Source organism: Equus asinus, chromosome 29 (assembly GCF_041296235.1).
Source record: "Equus asinus isolate D_3611 breed Donkey chromosome 29, EquAss-T2T_v2, whole genome shotgun sequence".
In the NCBI taxonomy this organism is placed as follows: domain Eukaryota; kingdom Metazoa; phylum Chordata; class Mammalia; order Perissodactyla; family Equidae; genus Equus; species Equus asinus.
The window spans coordinates 4,487,920-4,514,421 of NC_091818.1; positions in this window are offsets into that span (position 1 = coordinate 4,487,920).

The following is a 26,502-nucleotide window of genomic DNA, read 5'->3' on the forward strand; positions in this document are numbered from 1 at the left end:
CAGGTTTTCATTGGCTTGTTTTTTTTCTTGTGGAGACGTGCGAGTTGATTGTATCTTTGGGCTTTTCACCCCTTGTCCGATGTGTGGTTTGCAAACATCCTCTCCCAATCGTTGTGGTGTCTTAGTATTCAGTTGATGGTTTCCTTGAGTGGGCAGAAGTGTGTGCATTTGATGTGGTCCCGTTTGTTTCTTGTTTCCTTTGTTGCCCTTGCCCAGTCAGACATGCTTCTTCCAAATAGGCGGCTCAGACAGATGGCAAAGAGCACTCTGCCTAGGTCTTCTCCTACAAGGTTCACGGTTTCAAGTCTGCCATTCAAGGCTTTAATCCACTTCAGGTGGTGTGTGTGCCAGGTGTAACATCATGGTGTACTCTCGTTGTGTTCCATGTGGCTGTGCAGGCTTCCCAGCACCGTTTATTGTAGAGACTCTCCTTTCTCCGCTGTCTCCACTTGGCTCCCTGGTCCAAAATGGGCTGTCCATGTAAGTTTGAGTTGGGCTCTGGGCTCTCAATTGTTTTGCATGGGTCTTCATGCCTGTTTTGGGGCCCAGACTGTGCCGTTTCGGTACCTAGCGCTTCGTCCTCTATGTTGAAATCAGAAATTGTGACACGTGCTGCTTTGTTCGTTTTCCTGAGGATTCCTTTGCCTAGTCAGGGTCTCGTGTTGCTGGCTAGAAACTTTAGGATTCTCTCTTCTTCTCTGTGGCAAATACTGCTGCAACTTTGACTGGGATTGCATGGAATCCAGAGATTCCTTACTGCGGTATGAACCTTTCAAGTGTGTTAATCCTTCCATTCCTAGATCCCTCGATATCTTTTTTTTTCTTGTGTCTTCTTGAGTTTCTTTCCCCAAAGGTTTGCTGGTTTTTGAATTAACATAGAATTCACCTGTTTTGCTAAGGTTATTCACAGAGATCCTATTCTTCGTAATGGCAAGCTCCTGTTTTTTTGTTTTTTTTTTCCTTAGCTTCAGTTTTTCTATTCTTTGCAACTTTTAATTGGTTTTGTTTTGGCACAAGTGCATTGCTGTGCTCACATCTGCTGGCAATGCTCCTGTATTTGCTGTGGAAGTCTGGCCCTGTCCAACGTCCCTTCCCATCTGCCTCTACTCTACCTCGGACGCCTGCACCAGAACAACTGAAGCAGTGGTGAGGAGGCCCAAACCGAGGATTCCACCCAGCCCATACTGGGCCACAGACCCAGAAGGTGCGGACCTCACCACTGCACCACCGGCCGGCCACTTACATGTTCAGTGGCAACGTGCAGTTGAGTGCAATGGGAGTTAAATATACTAGTGAGCCCAACTCTAGCACTGTGTAGATGAGGCTAGGTTGTTTTTCGGGTCCATTGTGATGTCAGAGGATTTGTCATAATTGTGTCTCTGAGGTCCAGCATGCTTCCTGGATACAGGTTTCAGAGCCTGCTTGGAGCAGTCTCATAACTCACCCTTCCCAGTTAGCCCATGCTTGACCTTCGCTGCCGTTTTTTGGCTTGTGAATTTCTCTGACTTTCAAACGTTCCAGCAGAGTCTGTCTAAAGACGGACATCATCTTTCATTGTGGATAATTCAGGTGTGATTTCTGTTCACCTTCCATTTTCTGGGTCCTCTTTTTCTTTTCCATAGTATACTCGTCATGGTCTTTCTCAGCTATCTCCCTTAGACATGCTTATCAGTCCGTTCTCCTTCATTCCGAGGGATTAGTTTGTATTTCTTTAATCGCTGTATGTTCTCTAGGGTGAGGTGTGAGTGCTTTCGTGACTCTTGGTTGTTGTCCTTGAATTTGCACCGGTCACTTGTAGGACTCTTGGCTATCCTAGCCTAGGTCAAACTAAGCACTGAGAACACGTGGTCATGTGGGTTGGTTTGACATCCTGAGATCAGAAACTCCAAATTCGAGGTGGTTCTGGCAACCCCCTTCACGGACACAATGTCTCCAAGACAACTTAGACAAATCGGATGAATTCCACTCTCCAGGAAAGATATTTTTCTGTCTCTTTTCCGGATTTGGGAAGTTTCGAACTTGACCCCTGATCCTTCAACGTTCCCCTAGATTCCGTCCAGATACCGGCTTACTTAATTTCTATAGGGTGTGCCATTTGTTTGCCCTACATCCTCTACCCTGGCCTGTTTATTTTTCTTGAAACACAACTGTAAAGTTCTAATTTTCGTGCAACTTCCTTACATATGGTGTCAAAACACATAATCAATAATCCTTCTACGGCAAGAGGTAGGGGGAGAGAATTTCGATGGAGGCAAACAGAGCACACTAGCCTGGGAGGGCAGCCTTCACGAAGGAACGAAGCCCTGTGGAAGAGGGTGCTTTTCAGCACCCTTGTAGAGCACTTCCAAACAAAGAGACATACCCCAAGCGTGACAGGGCTCCATTCCTTCAAGGCTTCCAAGACATCTCTTGGGACACATTACCATGTGCCCAGTGGGCCCACGTGACACCAGAGCTTCGGAAAAAGAGACTGACCTTCAAAGAATGCTATGGGCCTTGGAAAGGAGGCATCGATTCTTCTCTTCAATGTCCTCAAGACATCTTTCTTGACTTTGCATTATGCTTAAGGCACAAGGGCACTGTAGGTGTGATGAACCCCAAGTCCGGCCACTTGTTTCCAATGAAGTTGCAAGCTTGAATCAGCATGACCTCCCCATAGACTTGAATAGATGACAATGTTCTCCTCTCCGTGCCTGTCCCTCTATTCTCACTTGTGGCCTAGGGTTCCTTTCTTATCCCTTGCATCAGACTCTGTTTTATCTCTTCTAGTTTCTGTGCCTGCTTTCTGTTTGCCAAACCTGTTTCTGGGTATCTGTCCCTTTAATAGCCTAGCCTAGGCCAATCCTCAGACTGTAACCATGCGGCCACCCTGGGGGACATGTTCACCGTGATGTCATAAGCGACCTCAAAATTCGAAGTTGTCCTGACAACCTCCGTGCACACAGAGTTTCACAGCCATCTCAGACCAGTCTGACTCCTCACCCTGTCTAGGTAGGATAGTTTTCCTTTTTCTGCAATTGTTGTCAGTTTCTATCTTTCTCCTTGAACTTCGAAAGGGCTCCTACATTCTCTCTAGACACTGGTTTCACTCCTGTAAGATTATCCTGGGTTTTATCTCTTATATCTTGGGTAGATGGCAAAATGGGTGGACCTTACCCAGAAAAAGTCCTGGACTCCCTCACAAGTTGAAGTTGCCCAGGGAATGTTCTGATGCACAATGATGGTGTCATCTCGTGGCACTCTGCCAATTCCACCTTGGCAGGTCACAAGATTTCCTTCCTTCTGCCTTTGGGAAGTGTACCAGATACTTCCATAGATTGTAATATTCTTATGGTTCCTTTTCTTGTGCGTATTGATAACGTATCCTCACAATTGCTGCTTATTTATGATCTCTGCCCGCACCATACCATGAAATCTATATTTCCTAACACTACTAATGTGATATGCACTCGTAATGTGAAACAGTGAGGCCCGGGCCGCCCAAGCGGAATGTGGGCACTTACCTGCTCCACCACAGGGCCGGCCCTGAATTGTACTTTTGGACCAACCTTTTGCCTGAACTTGGGAAGACGTGGGCCTGTTTGGATTATTCGTGAAGGTGATTAGTAATAACATCATGGACGGTAACATTTTCCGTTCGTTCATGGGTTTAGGACTGATCATGTTCTCTTCGTAGTATTCCTCTTCACCTATTTGGAATGGTCTGCCTTTCTGTAGCATCTGTAAGCATTTGGAGGTGATTTTCCATCCTTGGAAGTTCACCTTCCGTAAACTCTTTCCGCCCCCAAAGCTTTATGACATCATTCTGGACCCCGTTTTGGATTTTTGATTTGAGGTGAATTTATAGCCATGACCCTGCATTAGAACGTACTATAACTTCCAGATTCACGTCCTCATTGCTTTACACTTCTGTGTAGCTTACATCATCTTCACCAGTGTAAGACTAATCACAGGCCCTCACCACACACTTGTGCCTAATCTTCTCTTTCACCCTCCGTCACCGCCCCTCTTTGCCTCTGGGAGCCCGCATACAAATGTTCAGTGCCACCTGTTGGTTAGTGCTTGCTTTTTCTTCGCCTTGTAAGTGAGATTCTATGGTATTTGAATTTCTCACTGGGGCTTGTTACACTTCCCCTAAAACCCTCACAGCCATTCTGGTGGTCACAAATGGCTGGATTGCATCATTTGTTCCGGCTGAGTGGTATACCATTGTGTGGCTATAGCCCATCTTCCTTCTCCAATCATCCCTTGCTGGACACCAGGGTGCTTTCCAAGTCTTGGATATCAGGAGTAAGACTGTGGTGAACACAGCCATGCACATGTCTTTATGCGGTAGTCTTTCTGACTGTTTTGGATAAGCAAGCGGCAGATTAATAGCTGGGTCATACGGGACATGGATACTTAAATTTCTGAGGCAGTTCCACACCTTTGGCATCGTGGCTGCACCGGGTTACACTCCCACCAGCAGTGCAGGAGGCTTCCCTTCTCTCCACCTCCTCTCTGACACTTGTTATTTCCTGTCTGCTTCCTTCTAGCCATGCTGACCACAGTGAGCTGCCATGGCCTTGCAGTTTGGATTTGCATTTTCCTGAGACTTCATGATGGTGAACAAGTTTTCATGCACCTACTGGCCCTCTTTCTGTCTTCTTCGGAGAAATCTCTGCTTCCATCTTTTGACCAGGTTTTCATTGGCTTGTTTTTTTTCTTGTGGAGACGTGCGAGTTGATTGTATCTTTGGGCTTTTCACCCCTTGTCCGATGTGTGGTTTGCAAACATCCTCTCCCAATTGTTGTGGTGTCTTAGTATTCAGTTGATGGTTTCCTTGAGTGGGCAGAAGTGTGTGCATTTGATGTGGTCCCGTTTGTTTCTTGTTTCCTTTGTTGCCCTTGCCCAGTCAGACATGCTTCTTCCAAATAGGCGGCTCAGACAGATGGCAAAGAGCACTCTGCCTAGGTCTTCTCCTACAAGGTTCACGGTTTCAAGTCTGCCATTCAAGGCTTTAATCCACTTCAGGTGGTGTGTGTGCCAGGTGTAACATCATGGCGTACTCTCGTTGTGTTCCATGTGGCTGTGCAGGCTTCCCAGCACCGTTTATTGTAGAGACTCTCCTTCCTCCGCTGTCTCCACTTGGCTCCCTGGTCCAAAATGGGCTGTCCATGTAAGTTTGAGTTGGGCTCTGGGCTCTCAATTGTTTTGCATGGGTCTTCATGCCTGTTTTGGGGCCCAGACTGTGCCGTTTCGGTACCTAGCGCTTCGTCCTCTATGTTGAAATCAGAAATTGTGACACGTGCTGCTTTGTTCGTTTTCCTGAGGATTCCTTTGCCTAGTCAGGGTCTCGCGTTGCTGGCTAGAAACTTTAGGATTCTCTCTTCTTCTCTGTGGCAAATACTGCTGCAACTTTGACTGGGATTGCATGGAATCCAGAGATTCCTTACTGCGGTATGAACCTTTCAAGTGTGTTAATCCTTCCATTCCTCGATCCCTCGATATCTTTTTTTTTCTTGTGTCTTCTTGAGTTTCTTTCCCCAAAGGTTTGCTAGTTTTTGAATTAACATAGAATTCACCTGTTTTGCTAAGGTTATTCACAGAGATCCTATTCTTCGTAATGGCAAGCTCCTGTTTTTTTGTTTTTTTTTTCCTTAGCTTCAGTTTTTCTGTTCTTTGCAACTTTTAATTGGTTTTGTTTTGGCACAAGTGCATTGCTGTGCTCACATCTGCTGGCAATGCTCCTGTATTTGCTGTGGAAGTCTGGCCCTGTCCAACGTCCCTTCCCATCTGCCTCTACTCTACCTCGGACGCCTGCACCAGAACAACTGAAGCAGTGGTGAGGAGGCCCAAACCGAGGATTCCACCCAGCCCATACTGGGCCACAGACCCAGAAGGTGCGGACCTCACCACTGCACCACCGGCCGGCCACTTACATGTTCAGTGGCAACGTGCAGTTGAGTGCAACGGGAGTTAAATATACTAGTGAGCCCAACTCTAGCACTGTGTAGATGAGGCTAGGTTGTTTTTCGGGTCCATTGTGATGTCAGAGGATTTGTCATAATTGTGTCTCTGAGGTCCAGCATGCTTCCTGGATACAGGTTTCAGAGCCTGCTTGGAGCAGTCTCATAACTCACCCTTCCCAGTTAGCCCATGCTTGACCTTCGCTGCCGTTTTTTGGCTTGTGAATTTCTCTGACTTTCAAACGTTCCAGCAGAGTCTGTCTAAAGACGGACATCATCTTTCATTGTGGATAATTCAGGTGTGATTTCTGTTCACCTTCCATTTTCTGGGTCCTCTTTTTCTTTTCCATAGTATACTCGTCATGGTCTTTCTCAGCTATCTCCCTTAGACATGCTTATCAGTCCGTTCTCCTTCATTCCGAGGGATTAGTTTGTATTTCTTTAATCGCTGTATGTTCTCTAGGGTGAGGTGTGAGTGCTTTCGTGACTCTTGGTTGTTGTCCTTGAATTTGCACCGGTCACTTGTAGGACTCTTGGCTACCCTAGCCTAGGTCAAACTAAGCACTGAGAACACGTGGTCATGTGGGTTGGTTTGACATCCTGAGATCAGAAACTCCAAATTCGAGGTGGTCCTGGCAACCCCCTTCACGGACACAATGTCTCCAAGACAACTTAGACAAATCGGATGAATTCCACTCTCCAGGAAAGATATTTTTCTGTCTCTTTTCCGGATTTGGGAAGTTTCGAACTTGACCCCTGATCCTTCAACGTTCCCCTAGATTCCGTCCAGATACCGGCTTACTTAATTTCTATAGGGTGTGCCATTTGTTTGCCCTACATCCTCTACCCTGGCCTGTTTATTTTTCTTGAAACACAACTGTAAAGTTCTAATTTTCGTGCAACTTCCTTACATATGGTGTCAAAACACATAATCAATAATCCTTCTACGGCAAGAGGTAGGGGGAGAGAATTTCGATGGAGGCAAACAGAGCACACTAGCCTGGGAGGGCAGCCTTCACGAAGGAACGAAGCCCTGTGGAAGAGGGTGCTTTTCAGCACCCTTGTAGAGCACTTCCAAACAAAGAGACATACCCCAAGCGTGACAGGGCTCCATTCCTTCAAGGCTTCCAAGACATCTCTTGGGACACATTACCATGTGCCCAGTGGGCCCACGTGACACCAGAGCTTCGGAAAAAGAGACTGACCTTCAAAGAATGCTATGGGCCTTGGAAAGGAGGCATCGATTCTTCTCTTCAATGTCCTCAAGACATCTTTCTTGACTTTGCATTATGCTTAAGGCACAAGGGCACTGTAGGTGTGATGAACCCCAAGTCCGGCCACTTGTTTCCAATGAAGTTGCAAGCTTGAATCAGCATGACCTCCCCATAGACTTGAATAGATGACAATGTTCTCCTCTCCGTGCCTGTCCCTCTATTCTCACTTGTGGCCTAGGGTTCCTTTCTTATCCCTTGCATCAGACTCTGTTTTATCTCTTCTAGTTTCTGTGCCTGCTTTCTGTTTGCCAAACCTGTTTCTGGGTATCTGTCCCTTTAATAGCCTAGCCTAGGCCAATCCTCAGACTGTAACCATGCGGCCACCCTGGGGGACATGTTCACCGTGATGTCATAAGCGACCTCAAAATTCGAAGTTGTCCTGACAACCTCCGTGCACACAGAGTTTCACAGCCATCTCAGACCAGTCTGACTCCTCACCCTGTCTAGGTAGGATAGTTTTCCTTTTTCTGCAATTGTTGTCAGTTTCTATCTTTCTCCTTGAACTTCGAAAGGGCTCCTACATTCTCTCTAGACACTGGTTTCACTCCTGTAAGATTATCCTGGGTTTTATCTCTTATATCTTGGGTAGATGGCAAAATGGGTGGACCTTACCCAGAAAAAGTCCTGGACTCCCTCACAAGTTGAAGTTGCCCAGGGAATGTTCTGATGCACAATGATGGTGTCATCTCGTGGCACTCTGCCAATTCCACCTTGGCAGGTCACAAGTTTTCCTTCCTTCTGCCTTTGGGAAGTGTACCAGATACTTCCATAGATTGTAATATTCTTATGGTTCCTTTTCTTGTGCGTATTGATAACGTATCCTCACAATTGCTGCTTATTTGTGATCTCTGCCCGCACCATACCATGAAATCTATATTTCCTAACACTACTAATGTGATATGCACTCGTAATGTGAAACAGTGAGGCCCGGGCCGCCCAAGTGGAATGTGGGCACTTACCTGCTCCACCACAGGGCCGGCCCTGAATTGTACTTTTGGACCAACCTTTTGCCTGAACTTGGGAAGACGTGGGCCTGTTTGGATTATTCGTGAAGGTGATTAGTAATAACATCATGGACGGTAACATTTTCCGTTCGTTCATGGGTTTAGGACTGATCATGTTCTCTTCGTAGTATTCCTCTTCACCTATTTGGAATGGTCTGCCTTTCTGTAGCATCTGTAAGCATTTGGAGGTGATTTTCCATCCTTGGAAGTTCACCTTCTGTAAACTCTTTCCGCCCCCAAAGCTTTATGACATCATTCTGGACCCCTTTTTGGATTTTTGATTTGAGGTGAATTTATAGCCATGACCCTGCATTAGAACGTACTATAACTTCCAGATTCACATCCTCATTGCTTTAGACTTCTGTGTAGCTTACATCATCTTCACCAGTGTAAGACTAATCACAGGCCCTCACCACACACTTGTGCCTAATCTTCTCTTTCACCCTCCGTCACCGCCCCTCTTTGCCTCTGGGAGCCCGCATACAAATGTTCAGTGCCACCTGTTGGTTAGTGCTTGCTTTTTCTTCTCCTTGTAAGTGAGATTCTATGGTATTTGAATTTCTCACTGGGGCTTGTTACACTTCCCCTAAAACCCTCACAGCCATTCTGGTGGTCACAAATGGCTGGATTGCATCATTTGTTCCGGCTGAGTGGTATACCATTGTGTGGCTATAGCCCATCTTCCTTCTCCAATCATCCCTTGCTGGACACCAGGGTGCTTTCCAAGTCTTGGATATCCGGAGTAAGACTGTGGTGAACACAGCCATGCACATGTCTTTATGCGGTAGTCTTTCTGACTTTTTTGGATAAACAAGCGGCAGATTAATAGCTGGGTCATACGGGACATGGATACTTAAACTTCTGAGGCAGTTCCACACCTTTGGCATCGTGGCTGCACCGGGTTACACTCCCACCAGCAGTGCAGGAGGCTTCCCTTCTCTCCACCTCCTCTCTGACACTTGTTATTTCCTGTCTGCTTCCTTCTAGCCATGCTGACCACAGTGAGCTGCCATGGCCTTGCAGTTTGGATTTGCATTTTCCTGAGACTTCATGATGGTGAACAAGTTTTCATGCACCTACTGGCCCTCTTTCTGTCTTCTTCGGAGAAATCTCTGCTTCCATCTTTTGACCAGGTTTTCATTGGCTTGTTTTTTTTCTTGTGGAGACGTGCGAGTTGATTGTATCTTTGGGCTTTTCACCCCTTGTCCGATGTGTGGTTTGCAAACATCCTCTCCCAATCGTTGTGGTGTCTTAGTATTCAGTTGATGGTTTCCTTGAGTGGGCAGAAGTGTGTGCATTTGATGTGGTCCCGTTTGTTTCTTGTTTCCTTTGTTGCCCTTGCCCAGTCAGACATGCTTCTTCCAAATAGGCGGCTCAGACAGATGGCAAAGAGCACTCTGCCTAGGTCTTCTCCTACAAGGTTCACGGTTTCAAGTCTGCCATTCAAGGCTTTAATCCACTTCAGGTGGTGTGTGTGCCAGGTGTAACATCATGGTGTACTCTCGTTGTGTTCCATGTGGCTGTGCAGGCTTCCCAGCACCGTTTATTGTAGAGACTCTCCTTTCTCCGCTGTCTCCACTTGGCTCCCTGGTCCAAAATGGGCTGTCCATGTAAGTTTGAGTTGGGCTCTGGGCTCTCAATTGTTTTGCATGGGTCTTCATGCCTGTTTTGGGGCCCAGACTGTGCCGTTTCGGTACCTAGCGCTTCGTCCTCTATGTTGAAATCAGAAATTGTGACACGTGCTGCTTTGTTCGTTTTCCTGAGGATTCCTTTGCCTAGTCAGGGTCTCGTGTTGCTGGCTAGAAACTTTAGGATTCTCTCTTCTTCTCTGTGGCAAATACTGCTGCAACTTTGACTGGGATTGCATGGAATCCAGAGATTCCTTACTGCGGTATGAACCTTTCAAGTGTGTTAATGCTTCCATTCCTAGATCCCTCGATATCTTTTTTTTTCTTGTGTCTTCTTGAGTTTCTTTCCCCAAAGGTTTGCTGGTTTTTGAATTAACATAGAATTCACCTGTTTTGCTAAGGTTATTCACAGAGATCCTATTCTTCGTAATGGCAAGCTCCTGTTTTTTTGTTTTTTTTTTCCTTAGCTTCAGTTTTTCTATTCTTTGCAACTTTTAATTGGTTTTGTTTTGGCACAAGTGCATTGCTGTGCTCACATCTGCTGGCAATGCTCCTGTATTTGCTGTGGAAGTCTGGCCCTGTCCAACGTCCCTTCCCATCTGCCTCTACTCTACCTCGGACGCCTGCACCAGAACAACTGAAGCAGTGGTGAGGAGGCCCAAACCGAGGATTCCACCCAGCCCATACTGGGCCACAGACCCAGAAGGTGCGGACCTCACCACTGCACCACCGGCCGGCCACTTACATGTTCAGTGGCAACGTGCAGTTGAGTGCAACGGGAGTTAAATATACTAGTGAGCCCAACTCTAGCACTGTGTAGATGAGGCTAGGTTGTTTTTCGGGTCCATTGTGATGTCAGAGGATTTGTCATAATTGTGTCTCTGAGGTCCAGCATGCTTCCTGGATACAGGTTTCAGAGCCTGCTTGGAGCAGTCTCATAACTCACCCTTCCCAGTTAGCCCATGCTTGACCTTCGCTGCCGTTTTTTGGCTTGTGAATTTCTCTGACTTTCAAACGTTCCAGCAGAGTCTGTCTAAAGACGGACATCATCTTTCATTGTGGATAATTCAGGTGTGATTTCTGTTCACCTTCCATTTTCTGGGTCCTCTTTTTCTTTTCCATAGTATACTCGTCATGGTCTTTCTCAGCTATCTCCCTTAGACATGCTTATCAGTCCGTTCTCCTTCATTCCGAGGGATTAGTTTGTATTTCTTTAATCGCTGTATGTTCTCTAGGGTGAGGTGTGAGTGCTTTCGTGACTCTTGGTTGTTGTCCTTGAATTTGCACCGGTCACTTGTAGGACTCTTGGCTATCCTAGCGTAGGTCAAACTAAGCACTGAGAACACGTGGTCATGTGGGTTGGTTTGACATCCTGAGATCAGAAACTCCAAATTCGAGGTGGTTCTGGCAACCCCCTTCACGGACACAATGTCTCCAAGACAACTTAGACAAATCGGATGAATTCCACTCTCCAGGAAAGATATTTTTCTGTCTCTTTTCCGGATTTGGGAAGTTTCGAACTTGACCCCTGATCCTTCAACGTTCCCCTAGATTCCGTCCAGATACCGGCTTACTTAATTTCTATAGGGTGTGCCATTTGTTTGCCCTACATCCTCTACCCTGGCCTGTTTATTTTTCTTGAAACACAACTGTAAAGTTCTAATTTTCGTGCAACTTCCTTACATATGGTGTCAAAACACATAATCAATAATCCTTCTACGGCAAGAGGTAGGGGGAGAGAATTTCGATGGAGGCAAACAGAGCACACTAGCCTGGGAGGGCAGCCTTCACGAAGGAACGAAGCCCTGTGGAAGAGGGTGCTTTTCAGCACCCTTGTAGAGCACTTCCAAACAAAGAGACATACCCCAAGCGTGACAGGGCTCCATTCCTTCAAGGCTTCCAAGACATCTCTTGGGACACATTACCATGTGCCCAGTGGGCCCACGTGACACCAGAGCTTCGGAAAAAGAGACTGACCTTCAAAGAATGCTATGGGCCTTGGAAAGGAGGCATCGATTCTTCTCTTCAATGTCCTCAAGACATCTTTCTTGACTTTGCATTATGCTTAAGGCACAAGGGCACTGTAGGTGTGATGAACCCCAAGTCCGGCCACTTGTTTCCAATGAAGTTGCAAGCTTGAATCAGCATGACCTCCCCATAGACTTGAATAGATGACAATGTTCTCCTCTCCGTGCCTGTCCCTCTATTCTCACTTGTGGCCTAGGGTTCCTTTCTTATCCCTTGCATCAGACTCTGTTTTATCTCTTCTAGTTTCTGTGCCTGCTTTCTGTTTGCCAAACCTGTTTCTGGGTATCTGTCCCTTTAATAGCCTAGCCTAGGCCAATCCTCAGACTGTAACCATGCGGCCACCCTGGGGGACATGTTCACCGTGATGTCATAAGCGACCTCAAAATTCGAAGTTGTCCTGACAACCTCCGTGCACACAGAGTTTCACAGCCATCTCAGACCAGTCTGACTCCTCACCCTGTCTAGGTAGGATAGTTTTCCTTTTTCTGCAATTGTTGTCAGTTTCTATCTTTCTCCTTGAACTTCGAAAGGGCTCCTACATTCTCTCTAGACACTGGTTTCACTCCTGTAAGATTATCCTGGGTTTTATCTCTTATATCTTGGGTAGATGGCAAAATGGGTGGACCTTACCCAGAAAAAGTCCTGGACTCCCTCACAAGTTGAAGTTGCCCAGGGAATGTTCTGATGCACAATGATGGTGTCATCTCGTGGCACTCTGCCAATTCCACCTTGGCAGGTCACAAGATTTCCTTCCTTCTGCCTTTGGGAAGTGTACCAGATACTTCCATAGATTGTAATATTCTTATGGTTCCTTTTCTTGTGCGTATTGATAACGTATCCTCACAATTGCTGCTTATTTATGATCTCTGCCCGCACCATACCATGAAATCTATATTTCCTAACACTACTAATGTGATATGCACTCGTAATGTGAAACAGTGAGGCCCGGGCCGCCCAAGCGGAATGTGGGCACTTACCTGCTCCACCACAGGGCCGGCCCTGAATTGTACTTTTGGACCAACCTTTTGCCTGAACTTGGGAAGACGTGGGCCTGTTTGGATTATTCGTGAAGGTGATTAGTAATAACATCATGGACGGTAACATTTTCCGTTCGTTCATGGGTTTAGGACTGATCATGTTCTCTTCGTAGTATTCCTCTTCACCTATTTGGAATGGTCTGCCTTTCTGTAGCATCTGTAAGCATTTGGAGGTGATTTTCCATCCTTGGAAGTTCACCTTCCGTAAACTCTTTCCGCCCCCAAAGCTTTATGACATCATTCTGGACCCCGTTTTGGATTTTTGATTTGAGGTGAATTTATAGCCATGACCCTGCATTAGAACGTACTATAACTTCCAGATTCACATCCTCATTGCTTTACACTTCTGTGTAGCTTACATCATCTTCACCAGTGTAAGACTAATCACAGGCCCTCACCACACACTTGTGCCTAATCTTCTCTTTCACCCTCCGTCACCGCCCCTCTTTGCCTCTGGGAGCCCGCATACAAATGTTCAGTGCCACCTGTTGGTTAGTGCTTGCTTTTTCTTCGCCTTGTAAGTGAGATTCTATGGTATTTGAATTTCTCACTGGGGCTTGTTACACTTCCCCTAAAACCCTCACAGCCATTCTGGTGGTCACAAATGGCTGGATTGCATCATTTGTTCCGGCTGAGTGGTATACCATTGTGTGGCTATAGCCCATCTTCCTTCTCCAATCATCCCTTGCTGGACACCAGGGTGCTTTCCAAGTCTTGGATATCAGGAGTAAGACTGTGGTGAACACAGCCATGCACATGTCTTTATGCGGTAGTCTTTCTGACTGTTTTGGATAAGCAAGCGGCAGATTAATAGCTGGGTCATACGGGACATGGATACTTAAATTTCTGAGGCAGTTCCACACCTTTGGCATCGTGGCTGCACCGGGTTACACTCCCACCAGCAGTGCAGGAGGCTTCCCTTCTCTCCACCTCCTCTCTGACACTTGTTATTTCCTGTCTGCTTCCTTCTAGCCATGCTGACCACAGTGAGCTGCCATGGCCTTGCAGTTTGGATTTGCATTTTCCTGAGACTTCATGAGGGTGAACAAGTTTTCATGCACCTACTGGCCCTCTTTCTGTCTTCTTCGGAGAAATCTCTGCTTCCATCTTTTGACCAGGTTTTCATTGGCTTGTTTTTTTTCTTGTGGAGACGTGCGAGTTGATTGTATGTTTGGGCTTTTCACCCCTTGTCCGATGTGTGGTTTGCAAACATCCTCTCCCAATTGTTGTGGTGTCTTAGTATTCAGTTGATGGTTTCCTTGAGTGGGCAGAAGTGTGTGCATTTGATGTGGTCCCGTTTGTTTCTTGTTTCCTTTGTTGCCCTTGCCCAGTCAGACATGCTTCTTCCAAATAGGCAGCTCAGACAGATGGCAAAGAGCACTCTGCCTAGGTCTTCTCCTACAAGGTTCACGGTTTCAAGTCTGCCATTCAAGGCTTTAATCCATTTCAGGTGGTGTGTGTGCCAGGTGTAACATCATGGTGTACTCTCGTTGTGTTCCATGTGGCTGTGCAGGCTTCCCAGCACCGTTTATTGTAGAGACTCTCCTTCCTCCGCTGTCTCCACTTGGCTCCCTGGTCCAAAATGGGCTGTCCATGTAAGTTTGAGTTGGGCTCTGGGCTCTCAATTGTTTTGCATGGGTCTTCATGCCTGTTTTGGGGCCCAGACTGTGCCGTTTCGGTACCTCGCGCTTCGTCCTCTATGTTGAAATCAGAAAATGTGACACGTGCTGCTTTGTTCGTTTTCCTGAGGATTCCTTTGCCTAGTCAGGGTCTCGTGTTGCTGGCTAGAAACTTTAGGATTCTCTCTTCTTCTCTGTGGCAAATACTGCTGCAACTTTGACTGGGATTGCATGGAATCCAGAGATTCCTTACTGCGGTATGAACCTTTCAAGTGTGTTAATCCTTCCATTCCTAGATCCCTCGATATCTTTTTTTTTCTTGTGTCTTCTTGAGTTTCTTTCCCCAAAGGTTTGCTAGTTTTTGAATTAACATAGAATTCACCTGTTTTGCTAAGGTTATTCACAGAGATCCTATTCTTCGTAATGGCAAGCTCCTGTTTTTTTTTTTTTTTTCCTTAGCTTCAGTTTTTCTATTCTTTGCAACTTTTAATTGGTTTTGTTTTGGCACAAGTGCATTGCTGTGCTCACATCTGCTGGCAATGCTCCTGTATTTGCTGTGGAAGTCTGGCCCTGTCCAACGTCCCTTCCCATCTGCCTCTACTCTACCTCGGACGCCTGCACCAGAACAACTGAAGCAGTGGTGAGGAGGCCCAAACCGAGGATTCCACCCAGCCCATACTGGGCCACAGACCCAGAAGGTGCGGACCTCACCACTGCACCACCGGCCGGCCACTTACATGTTCAGTGGCAACGTGCAGTTGAGTGCAACGGGAGTTAAATATACTAGTGAGCCCAACTCTAGCACTGTGTAGATGAGGCTAGGTTGTTTTTCGGGTCCATTGTGATGTCAGAGGATTTGTCATAATTGTGTCTCTGAGGTCCAGCATGCTTCCTGGATACAGGTTTCAGAGCCTGCTTGGAGCAGTCTCATAACTCACCCTTCCCAGTTAGCCCATGCTTGACCTTCGCTGCCGTTTTTTGGCTTGTGAATTTCTCTGACTTTCAAACGTTCCAGCAGAGTCTGTCTAAAGACGGACATCATCTTTCATTGTGGATAATTCAGGTGTGATTTCTGTTCACCTTCCATTTTCTGGGTCCTCTTTTTCTTTTCCATAGTATACTCGTCATGGTCTTTCTCAGCTATCTCCCTTAGACATGCTTATCAGTCCGTTCTCCTTCATTCCGAGGGATTAGTTTGTATTTCTTTAATCGCTGTATGTTCTCTAGGGTGAGGTGTGAGTGCTTTCGTGACTCTTGGTTGTTGTCCTTGAATTTGCACCGGTCACTTGTAGGACTCTTGGCTATCCTAGCCTAGGTCAAACTAAGCACTGAGAACACGTGGTCATGTGGGTTGGTTTGACATCCTGAGATCAGAAACTCCAAATTCGAGGTGGTCCTGGCAACCCCCTTCACGGACACAATGTCTCCAAGACAACTTAGACAAATCGGATGAATTCCACTCTCCAGGAAAGATATTTTTCTGTCTCTTTTCCGGATTTGGGAAGTTTCGAACTTGACCCCTGATCCTTCAACGTTCCCCTAGATTCCGTCCAGATACCGGCTTACTTAATTTCTATAGGGTGTGCCATTTGTTTGCCCTACATCCTCTACCCTGGCCTGTTTATTTTTCTTGAAACACAACTGTAAAGTTCTAATTTTCGTGCAACTTCCTTACATATGGTGTCAAAACACATAATCAATAATCCTTCTACGGCAAGAGGTAGGGGGAGAGAATTTCGATGGAGGCAAACAGAGCACACTAGCCTGGGAGGGCAGCCTTCACGAAGGAACGAAGCCCTGTGGAAGAGGGTGCTTTTCAGCACCCTTGTAGAGCACTTCCAAACAAAGAGACATACCCCAAGCGTGACAGGGCTCCATTCCTTCAAGGCTTCCAAGACATCTCTTGGGACACATTACCATGTGCCCAGTGGGCCCACGTGACACCAGAGCTTCGGAAAAAGAGACTGACCTTCAAAGAATGCTATGGGCCTTGGAAAGGAGGCATCGATTCTTCTCTTCAATGTCCTCAAGACATCTTTCTTGACTTTGCATTATGCTTAAGGCACAAGGGCACTGTAGGTGTGATGAACGCCAAGTCCGGCCACTTGTTTCCAATGAAGTTGCAAGCTTGAATCAGCATGACCTCCCCATAGACTTGAATAGATGACAATGTTCTCCTCTCCGTGCCTGTCCCTCTATTCTCACTTGTGGCCTAGGGTTCCTTTCTTATCCCTTGCATCAGACTCTGTTTTATCTCTTCTAGTTTCTGTGCCTGCTTTCTGTTTGCCAAACCTGTTTCTGGGTATCTGTCCCTTTAATAGCCTAGCCTAGGCCAATCCTCAGACTGTAACCATGCGGCCACCCTGGGGGACATGTTCACCGTGATGTCATAAGCGACCTCAAAATTCGAAGTTGTCCTGACAACCTCCGTGCACACAGAGTTTCACAGCCATCTCAGACCAGTCTGACTCCTCACCCTGTCTAGGTAGGATAGTTTTCCTTTTTCTGCAATTGTTGTCAGTTTCTATCTTTCTCCTTGAACTTCGAAAGGGCTCCTACATTCTCTCTAGACACTGGTTTCACTCCTGTAAGATTATCCTGGGTTTTATCTCTTATATCTTGGGTAGATGGCAAAATGGGTGGACCTTACCCAGAAAAAGTCCTGGACTCCCTCACAAGTTGAAGTTGCCCAGGGAATGTTCTGATGCACAATGATGGTGTCATCTCGTGGCACTCTGCCAATTCCACCTTGGCAGGTCACAAGTTTTCCTTCCTTCTGCCTTTGGGAAGTGTACCAGATACTTCCATAGATTGTAATATTCTTATGGTTCCTTTTCTTGTGCGTATTGATAACGTATCCTCACAATTGCTGCTTATTTGTGATCTCTGCCCGCACCATACCATGAAATCTATATTTCCTAACACTACTAATGTGATATGCACTCGTAATGTGAAACAGTGAGGCCCGGGCCGCCCAAGCGGAATGTGGGCACTTACCTGCTCCACCACAGGGCCGGCCCTGAATTGTACTTTTGGACCAACCTTTTGCCTGAACTTGGGAAGACGTGGGCCTGTTTGGATTATTCGTGAAGGTGATTAGTAATAACATCATGGACGGTAACATTTTCCGTTCGTTCATGGGTTTAGGACTGATCATGTTCTCTTCGTAGTATTCCTCTTCACCTATTTGGAATGGTCTGCCTTTCTGTAGCATCTGTAAGCATTTGGAGGTGATTTTCCATCCTTGGAAGTTCACCTTCTGTAAACTCTTTCCGCCCCCAAAGCTTTATGACATCATTCTGGACCCCTTTTTGGATTTTTGATTTGAGGTGAATTTATAGCCATGACCCTGCATTAGAACGTACTATAACTTCCAGATTCACATCCTCATTACTTTAGACTTCTGTGTAGCTTACATCATCTTCACCAGTGTAAGACTAATCACAGGCCCTCACCACACACTTGTGCCTAATCTTCTCTTTCACCCTCCGTCACCGCCCCTCTTTGCCTCTGGGAGCCCGCATACAAATGTTCAGTGCCACCTGTTGGTTAGTGCTTGCTTTTTCTTCTCCTTGTAAGTGAGATTCTATGGTATTTGAATTTCTCACTGGGGCTTGTTACACTTCCCCTAAAACCCTCACAGCCATTCTGGTGGTCACAAATGGCTGGATTGCATCATTTGTTCCGGCTGAGTGGTATACCATTGTGTGGCTATAGCCCATCTTCCTTCTCCAATCATCCCTTGCTGGACACCAGGGTGCTTTCCAAGTCTTGGATATCCGGAGTAAGACTGTGGTGAACACAGCCATGCACATGTCTTTATGCGGTAGTCTTTCTGACTTTTTTGGATAAACAAGCGGCAGATTAATAGCTGGGTCATACGGGACATGGATACTTAAACTTCTGAGGCAGTTCCACACCTTTGGCATCGTGGCTGCACCGGGTTACACTCCCACCAGCAGTGCAGGAGGCTTCCCTTCTCTCCACCTCCTCTCTGACACTTGTTATTTCCTGTCTGCTTCCTTCTAGCCATGCTGACCACAGTGAGCTGCCATGGCCTTGCAGTTTGGATTTGCATTTTCCTGAGACTTCATGATGGTGAACAAGTTTTCATGCACCTACTGGCCCTCTTTCTGTCTTCTTCGGAGAAATCTCTGCTTCCATCTTTTGACCAGGTTTTCATTGGCTTGTTTTTTTTCTTGTGGAGACGTGCGAGTTGATTGTATCTTTGGGCTTTTCACCCCTTGTCCGATGTGTGGTTTGCAAACATCCTCTCCCAATCGTTGTGGTGTCTTAGTATTCAGTTGATGGTTTCCTTGAGTGGGCAGAAGTGTGTGCATTTGATGTGGTCCCGTTTGTTTCTTGTTTCCTTTGTTGCCCTTGCCCAGTCAGACATGCTTCTTCCAAATAGGCGGCTCAGACAGATGGCAAAGAGCACTCTGCCTAGGTCTTCTCCTACAAGGTTCACGGTTTCAAGTCTGCCATTCAAGGCTTTAATCCACTTCAGGTGGTGTGTGTGCCAGGTGTAACATCATGGTGTACTCTCGTTGTGTTCCATGTGGCTGTGCAGGCTTCCCAGCACCGTTTATTGTAGAGACTCTCCTTTCTCCGCTGTCTCCACTTGGCTCCCTGGTCCAAAATGGGCTGTCCATGTAAGTTTGAGTTGGGCTCTGGGCTCTCAATTGTTTTGCATGGGTCTTCATGCCTGTTTTGGGGCCCAGACTGTGCCGTTTCGGTACCTAGCGCTTCGTCCTCTATGTTGAAATCAGAAATTGTGACACGTGCTGCTTTGTTCGTTTTCCTGAGGATTCCTTTGCCTAGTCAGGGTCTCGTGTTGCTGGCTAGAAACTTTAGGATTCTCTCTTCTTCTCTGTGGCAAATACTGCTGCAACTTTGACTGGGATTGCATGGAATCCAGAGATTCCTTACTGCGGTATGAACCTTTCAAGTGTGTTAATCCTTCCATTCCTAGATCCCTCGATATCTTTTTTTTTCTTGTGTCTTCTTGAGTTTCTTTCCCCAAAGGTTTGCTGGTTTTTGAATTAACATAGAATTCACCTGTTTTGCTAAGGTTATTCACAGAGATCCTATTCTTCGTAATGGCAAGCTCCTGTTTTTTTGTTTTTTTTTTCCTTAGCTTCAGTTTTTCTATTCTTTGCAACTTTTAATTGGTTTTGTTTTGGCACAAGTGCATTGCTGTGCTCACATCTGCTGGCAATGCTCCTGTATTTGCTGTGGAAGTCTGGCCCTGTCCAACGTCCCTTCCCATCTGCCTCTACTCTACCTCGGACGCCTGCACCAGAACAACTGAAGCAGTGGTGAGGAGGCCCAAACCGAGGATTCCACCCAGCCCATACTGGGCCACAGACCCAGAAGGTGCGGACCTCACCACTGCACCACCGGCCGGCCACTTACATGTTCAGTGGCAACGTGCAGTTGAGTGCAACGGGAGTTAAATATACTAGTGAGCCCAACTCTAGCACTGTGTAGATGAGGCTAGGTTGTTTTTCGGGTCCATTGTGATGTCAGAGGATTTGTCATAATTGTGTCTCTGAGGTCCAGCATGCTTCCTGGATACAGGTTTCAGAGCCTGCTTGGAGCAGTCTCATAACTCACCCTTCCCAGTTAGCCCATGCTTGACCTTCGCTGCCGTTTTTTGGCTTGTGAATTTCTCTGACTTTCAAACGTTCCAGCAGAGTCTGTCTAAAGACGGACATCATCTTTCATTGTGGATAATTCAGGTGTGATTTCTGTTCACCTTCCATTTTCTGGGTCCTCTTTTTCTTTTCCATAGTATACTCGTCATGGTCTTTCTCAGCTATCTCCCTTAGACATGCTTATCAGTCCGTTCTCCTTCATTCCGAGGGATTAGTTTGTATTTCTTTAATCGCTGTATGTTCTCTAGGGTGAGGTGTGAGTGCTTTCGTGACTCTTGGTTGTTGTCCTTGAATTTGCACCGGTCACTTGTAGGACTCTTGGCTATCCTAGCCTAGGTCAAACTAAGCACTGAGAACACGTGGTCATGTGGGTTGGTTTGACATCCTGAGATCAGAAACTCCAAATTCGAGGTGGTCCTGGCAACCCCCTTCACGGACACAATGTCTCCAAGACAACTTAGACAAATCGGATGAATTCCACTCTCCAGGAAAGATATTTTTCTGTCTCTTTTCCGGATTTGGGAAGTTTCGAACTTGACCCCTGATCCTTCAACGTTCCCCTAGATTCCGTCCAGATACCGGCTTACTTAATTTCTATAGGGTGTGCCATTTGTTTGCCCTACATCCTCTACCCTGGCCTGTTTATTTTTCTTGAAACACAACTGTAAAGTTCTAATTTTCGTGCAACTTCCTTACATATGGTGTCAAAACACATAATCAATAATCCTTCTACGGCAAGAGGTAGGGGGAGAGAATTTCGATGGAGGCAAACAGAGCACACTAGCCTGGGAGGGCAGCCTTCACGAAGGAACGAAGCCCTGTGGAAGAGGGTGCTTTTCAGCACCCTTGTAGAGCACTTCCAAACAAAGAGACATACCCCAAGCGTGACAGGGCTCCATTCCTTCAAGGCTTCCAAGACATCTCTTGGGACACATTACCATGTGCCCAGTGGGCCCACGTGACACCAGAGCTTCGGAAAAAGAGACTGACCTTCAAAGAATGCTATGGGCCTTGGAAAGGAGGCATCGATTCTTCTCTTCAATGTCCTCAAGACATCTTTCTTGACTTTGCATTATGCTTAAGGCACAAGGGCACTGTAGGTGTGATGAACGCCAAGTCCGGCCACTTGTTTCCAATGAAGTTGCAAGCTTGAATCAGCATGACCTCCCCATAGACTTGAATAGATGACAATGTTCTCCTCTCCGTGCCTGTCCCTCTATTCTCACTTGTGGCCTAGGGTTCCTTTCTTATCCCTTGCAACAGACTCTGTTTTATCTCTTCTAGTTTCTGTGCCTGCTTTCTGTTTGCCAAACCTGTTTCTGGGTGTCTGTCCCTTTAATAGCCTAGCCTAGGCCAATCCTCAGACTGTAACCATGCGGCCACCCTGGGGGACATGTTCACCGTGATGTCATAAGCGACCTCAAAATTCGAAGTTGTCCTGACAACCTCCGTGCACACAGAGTTTCACAGCCATCTCAGACCAGTCTGACTCCTCACCCTGTCTAGGTAGGATAGTTTTCCTTTTTCTGCAATTGTTGTCAGTTTCTATCTTTCTCCTTGAACTTCGAAAGGGCTCCTACATTCTCTCTAGACACTGGTTTCACTCCTGTAAGATTATCCTGGGTTTTATCTCTTATATCTTGGGTAGATGGCAAAATGGGTGGACCTTACCCAGAAAAAGTCCTGGACTCCCTCACAAGTTGAAGTTGCCCAGGGAATGTTCTGATGCACAATGATGGTGTCATCTCGTGGCACTCTGCCAATTCCACCTTGGCAGGTCACAAGTTTTCCTTCCTTCTGCCTTTGGGAAGTGTACCAGATACTTCCATAGATTGTAATATTCTTATGGTTCCTTTTCTTGTGCGTATTGATAACGTATCCTCACAATTGCTGCTTATTTATGATCTCTGCCCGCACCATACCATGAAATCTATATTTCCTAACACTACTAATGTGATATGCACTCGTAATGTGAAACAGTGAGGCCCGGGCCGCCCAAGCGGAATGTGGGCACTTACCTGCTCCACCACAGGGCCGGCCCTGAATTGTACTTTTGGACCAACCTTTTGCCTGAACTTGGGAAGACGTGGGCCTGTTTGGATTATTCGTGAAGGTGATTAGTAATAACATCATGGACGGTAACATTTTCCGTTCGTTCATGGGTTTAGGACTGATCATGTTCTCTTCGTAGTATTCCTCTTCACCTATTTGGAATGGTCTGCCTTTCTGTAGCATCTGTAAGCATTTGGAGGTGATTTTCCATCCTTGGAAGTTCACCTTCCGTAAACTCTTTCCGCCCCCAAAGCTTTATGACATCATTCTGGACCCCGTTTTGGATTTTTGATTTGAGGTGAATTTATAGCCATGACCCTGCATTAGAACGTACTATAACTTCCAGATTCACATCCTCATTGCTTTAGACTTCTGTGTAGCTTACATCATCTTCACCAGTGTAAGACTAATCACAGGCCCTCACCACACACTTGTGCCTAATCTTCTCTTTCACCCTCCGTCACCGCCCCTCTTTGCCTCTGGGAGCCCGCATACAAATGTTCAGTGCCACCTGTTGGTTAGTGCTTGCTTTTTCTTCGCCTTGTAAGTGAGATTCTATGGTATTTGAATTTCTCACTGGGGCTTGTTACACTTCCCCTAAAACCCTCACAGCCATTCTGGTGGTCACAAATGGCTGGATTGCATCATTTGTTCCGGCTGAGTGGTATACCATTGTGTGGCTATAGCCCATCTTCCTTCTCCAATCATCCCTTGCTGGACACCAGGGTGCTTTCCAAGTCTTGGATATCAGGAGTAAGACGGTGGTGAACACAGCCATGCACATGTCTTTATGCGGTAGTCTTTCTGACTTTTTTGGATAAGCAAGCGGCAGATTAATAGCTGGGTCATACGGGACATGGATACTTAAACTTCTGAGGCAGTTCCACACCTTTGGCATCGTGGCTGCACCGGGTTACACTCCCACCAGCAGTGCAGGAGGCTTCCCTTCTCTGCACCTCCTCTCTGACACTTGTTATTAACTGTCTGCTTCCTTCTAGCCATGCTGACCACAGTGAGCTGCCATGGCCTTGCAGTTTGGATTTGCATTTTCCTGAGACTTAATGATGGTGAACAAGTTTTCATGCACCTACTGGCCCTCTTTCTGTCTTCTTCGGAGAAATCTCTGCTTCCATCTTTTGACCAGGTTTTCATTGGCTTGTTTTTTTTCTTGTGGAGACGTGCGAGTTGATTGTATCTTTGGGCTTTTCACCCCTTGTCCGATGTGTGGTTTGCAAACATCCTCTCCCAATTGTTGTGGTGTCTTAGTATTCAGTTGATGGTTTCCTTGAGTGGGCAGAAGTGTGTGCATTTGATGTGGTCCCGTTTGTTTCTTGTTTCCTTTGTTGCCCTTGCCCAGTCAGACATGCTTCTTCCAAATAGGCGGCTCAGACAGATGGCAAAGAGCACTCTGCCTAGGTCTTCTCCTACAAGGTTCACGGTTTCAAGTCTGCCATTCAAGGCTTTAATCCATTTCAGGTGGTGTGTGTGCCAGGTGTAACATCATGGTGTACTCTCGTTGTGTTCCATGTGGCTGTGCAGGCTTCCCAGCACCGTTTATTGTAGAGACTCTCCTTCCTCCGCTGTCTCCACTTGGCTCCCTGGTCCAAAATGGGCTGTCCATGTAAGTTTGAGTTGGGCTCTGGGCTCTCAATTGTTTTGCATGGGTCTTCATGCCTGTTTTGGGGCCCAGACTGTGCCGTTTCGGTACCTAGCGCTTCGTCCTCTATGTTGAAATCAGAAATTGTGACACGTGCTGCTTTGTTCGTTTTCCTGAGGATTCCTTTGCCTAGTCAGGGTCTCGTGTTGCTGGCTAGAAACTTTAGGATTCTCTCTTCTTCTCTGTGGCAAATACTGCTGCAACTTTGACTGGGATTGCATGGAATCCAGAGATTCCTTACTGCGGTATGAACCTTTCAAGTGTGTTAATCCTTCCATTCCTACATCCCTCGATATCTTTTTTTTTCTTGTGTCTTCTTGAGTTTCTTTCCCCAAAGGTTTGCTAGTTTTTGAATTAACATAGAATTCACCTGTTTTGCTAAGGTTATTCACAGAGATCCTATTCTTCGTAATGGCAAGCTCCTGTTTTTTTTTTTTTTTTCCTTAGCTTCAGTTTTTCTATTCTTTGCAACTTTTAATTGGTTTTGTTTTGGCACAAGTGCATTGCTGTGCTCACATCTGCTGGCAATGCTCCTGTATTTGCTGTGGAAGTCTGGCCCTGTCCAACGTCCCTTCCCATCTGCCTCTACTCTACCTCGGACGCCTGCACCAGAACAACTGAAGCAGTGGTGAGGAGGCCCAAACCGAGGATTCCACCCAGCCCATACTGGGCCACAGACCCAGAAGGTGCGGACCTCACCACTGCACCACCGGCCGGCCACTTACATGTTCAGTGGCAACGTGCAGTTGAGTGCAACGGGAGTTAAATATACTAGTGAGCCCAACTCTAGCACTGTGTAGATGAGGCTAGGTTGTTTTTCGGGTCCATTGTGATGTCAGAGGATTTGTCATAATTGTGTCTCTGAGGTCCAGCATGCTTCCTGGATACAGGTTTCAGAGCCTGCTTGGAGCAGTCTCATAACTCACCCTTCCCAGTTAGCCCATGCTTGACGTTCGCTGCCGTTTTATGGCTTGTGAATTTCTCTGACTTTCAAACGTTCCAGCAGAGTCTGTCTAAAGACGGACATCATCTTTCATTGTGGATAATTCAGGTGTGATTTCTGTTCACCTTCCATTTTCTGGGTCCTCTTTTTCTTTTCCATAGTATACTCGTCATGGTCTTTCTCAGCTATCTCCCTTAGACATGCTTATCAGTCCGTTCTCCTTCATTCCGAGGGATTAGTTTGTATTTCTTTAATCGCTGTATGTTCTCTAGGGTGAGGTGTGAGTGCTTTCGTGACTCTTGGTTGTTGTCCTTGAATTTGCACCGGTCACTTGTAGGACTCTTGGCTATCCTAGCCTAGGTCAAACTAAGCACTGAGAACACGTGGTCATGTGGGTTGGTTTGACATCCTGAGATCAGAAACTCCAAATTCGAGGTGGTCCTGGCAACTCCCTTCACGGACACAATGTTTCCAAGACAACTTAGACAAATCGGATGAATTCCACTCTCCAGGAAAGATATATTTCTGTCTCTTTTCCGGATTTGGGTAGTTTCGAACTTGACCCCTGATCCTTGAACGTTCCCCTAGATTCCGTCCAGATACGGGCTTACTTAATTTTTATAGGGTGTGCCATTTGTTTGCCCTACATCCTCTACCCTGGCCTGTTTATTTTTCTTGAAACACAACTGTAAAGTTCTAATTTTCGTGCAACTTCCTTACATATGGTGTCAAAACACATAATCAATAATCCTTCTACGGCAAGAGGTAGGGGTAGAGAATTTCGATGGAGGCAAACAGAGCACACTAGCCTGGGAGGGCAGCCTTCACGAAGGAACGAAGCCCTGTGGAAGAGGGTGCTTTTCAGCACCCTTGTAGAGCACTTCCAAACAAAGAGACATACCCCAAGCGTGACAGGGCTCCATTCCTTCAAGGCTTCCAAGACATCTCTTGGGACACATTACCATGTGCCCAGTGGGCCCACGTGACACCAGAGCTTCGGAAAAAGAGACTGACCTGCAAAGAATGCTATGGGCCTTGGAAAGGAGGCATCGATTCTTCTCTTCAATGTCCTCAAGACATCTTTCTTGACTTTGCATTATGCTTAAGGCACAAGGGCACTGTAGGTGTGATGAACGCCAAGTCCGGCCACTTGTTTCCAATGAAGTTGCAAGCTTGAATCAGCATGACCTCCCCATAGACTTGAATAGATGACAATGTTCTCCTCTCCGTGCCTGTCCCTCTATTCTCACTTGTGGCCTAGGGTTCCTTTCTTATCCCTTGCATCAGACTCTGTTTTATCTCTTCTAGTTTCTGTGCCTGCTTTCTGTTTGCCAAACCTGTTTCTGGGTATCTGTCCCTTTAATAGCCTAGCCTAGGCCAATCCTCAGACTGTAACCATGCGGCCACCCTGGGGGACATGTTCACCGTGATGTCATAAGCGACCTCAAAATTCGAAGTTGTCCTGACAACCTCCGTGCACACAGAGTTTCACAGCCATCTCAGACCAGTCTGACTCCTCACCCTGTCTAGGTAGGATAGTTTTCCTTTTTCTGCAATTGTTGTCAGTTTCTATCTTTCTCCTTGAACTTCGAAAGGGCTCCTACATTCTCTCTAGACACTGGTTTCACTCCTGTAAGATTATCCTGGGTTTTATC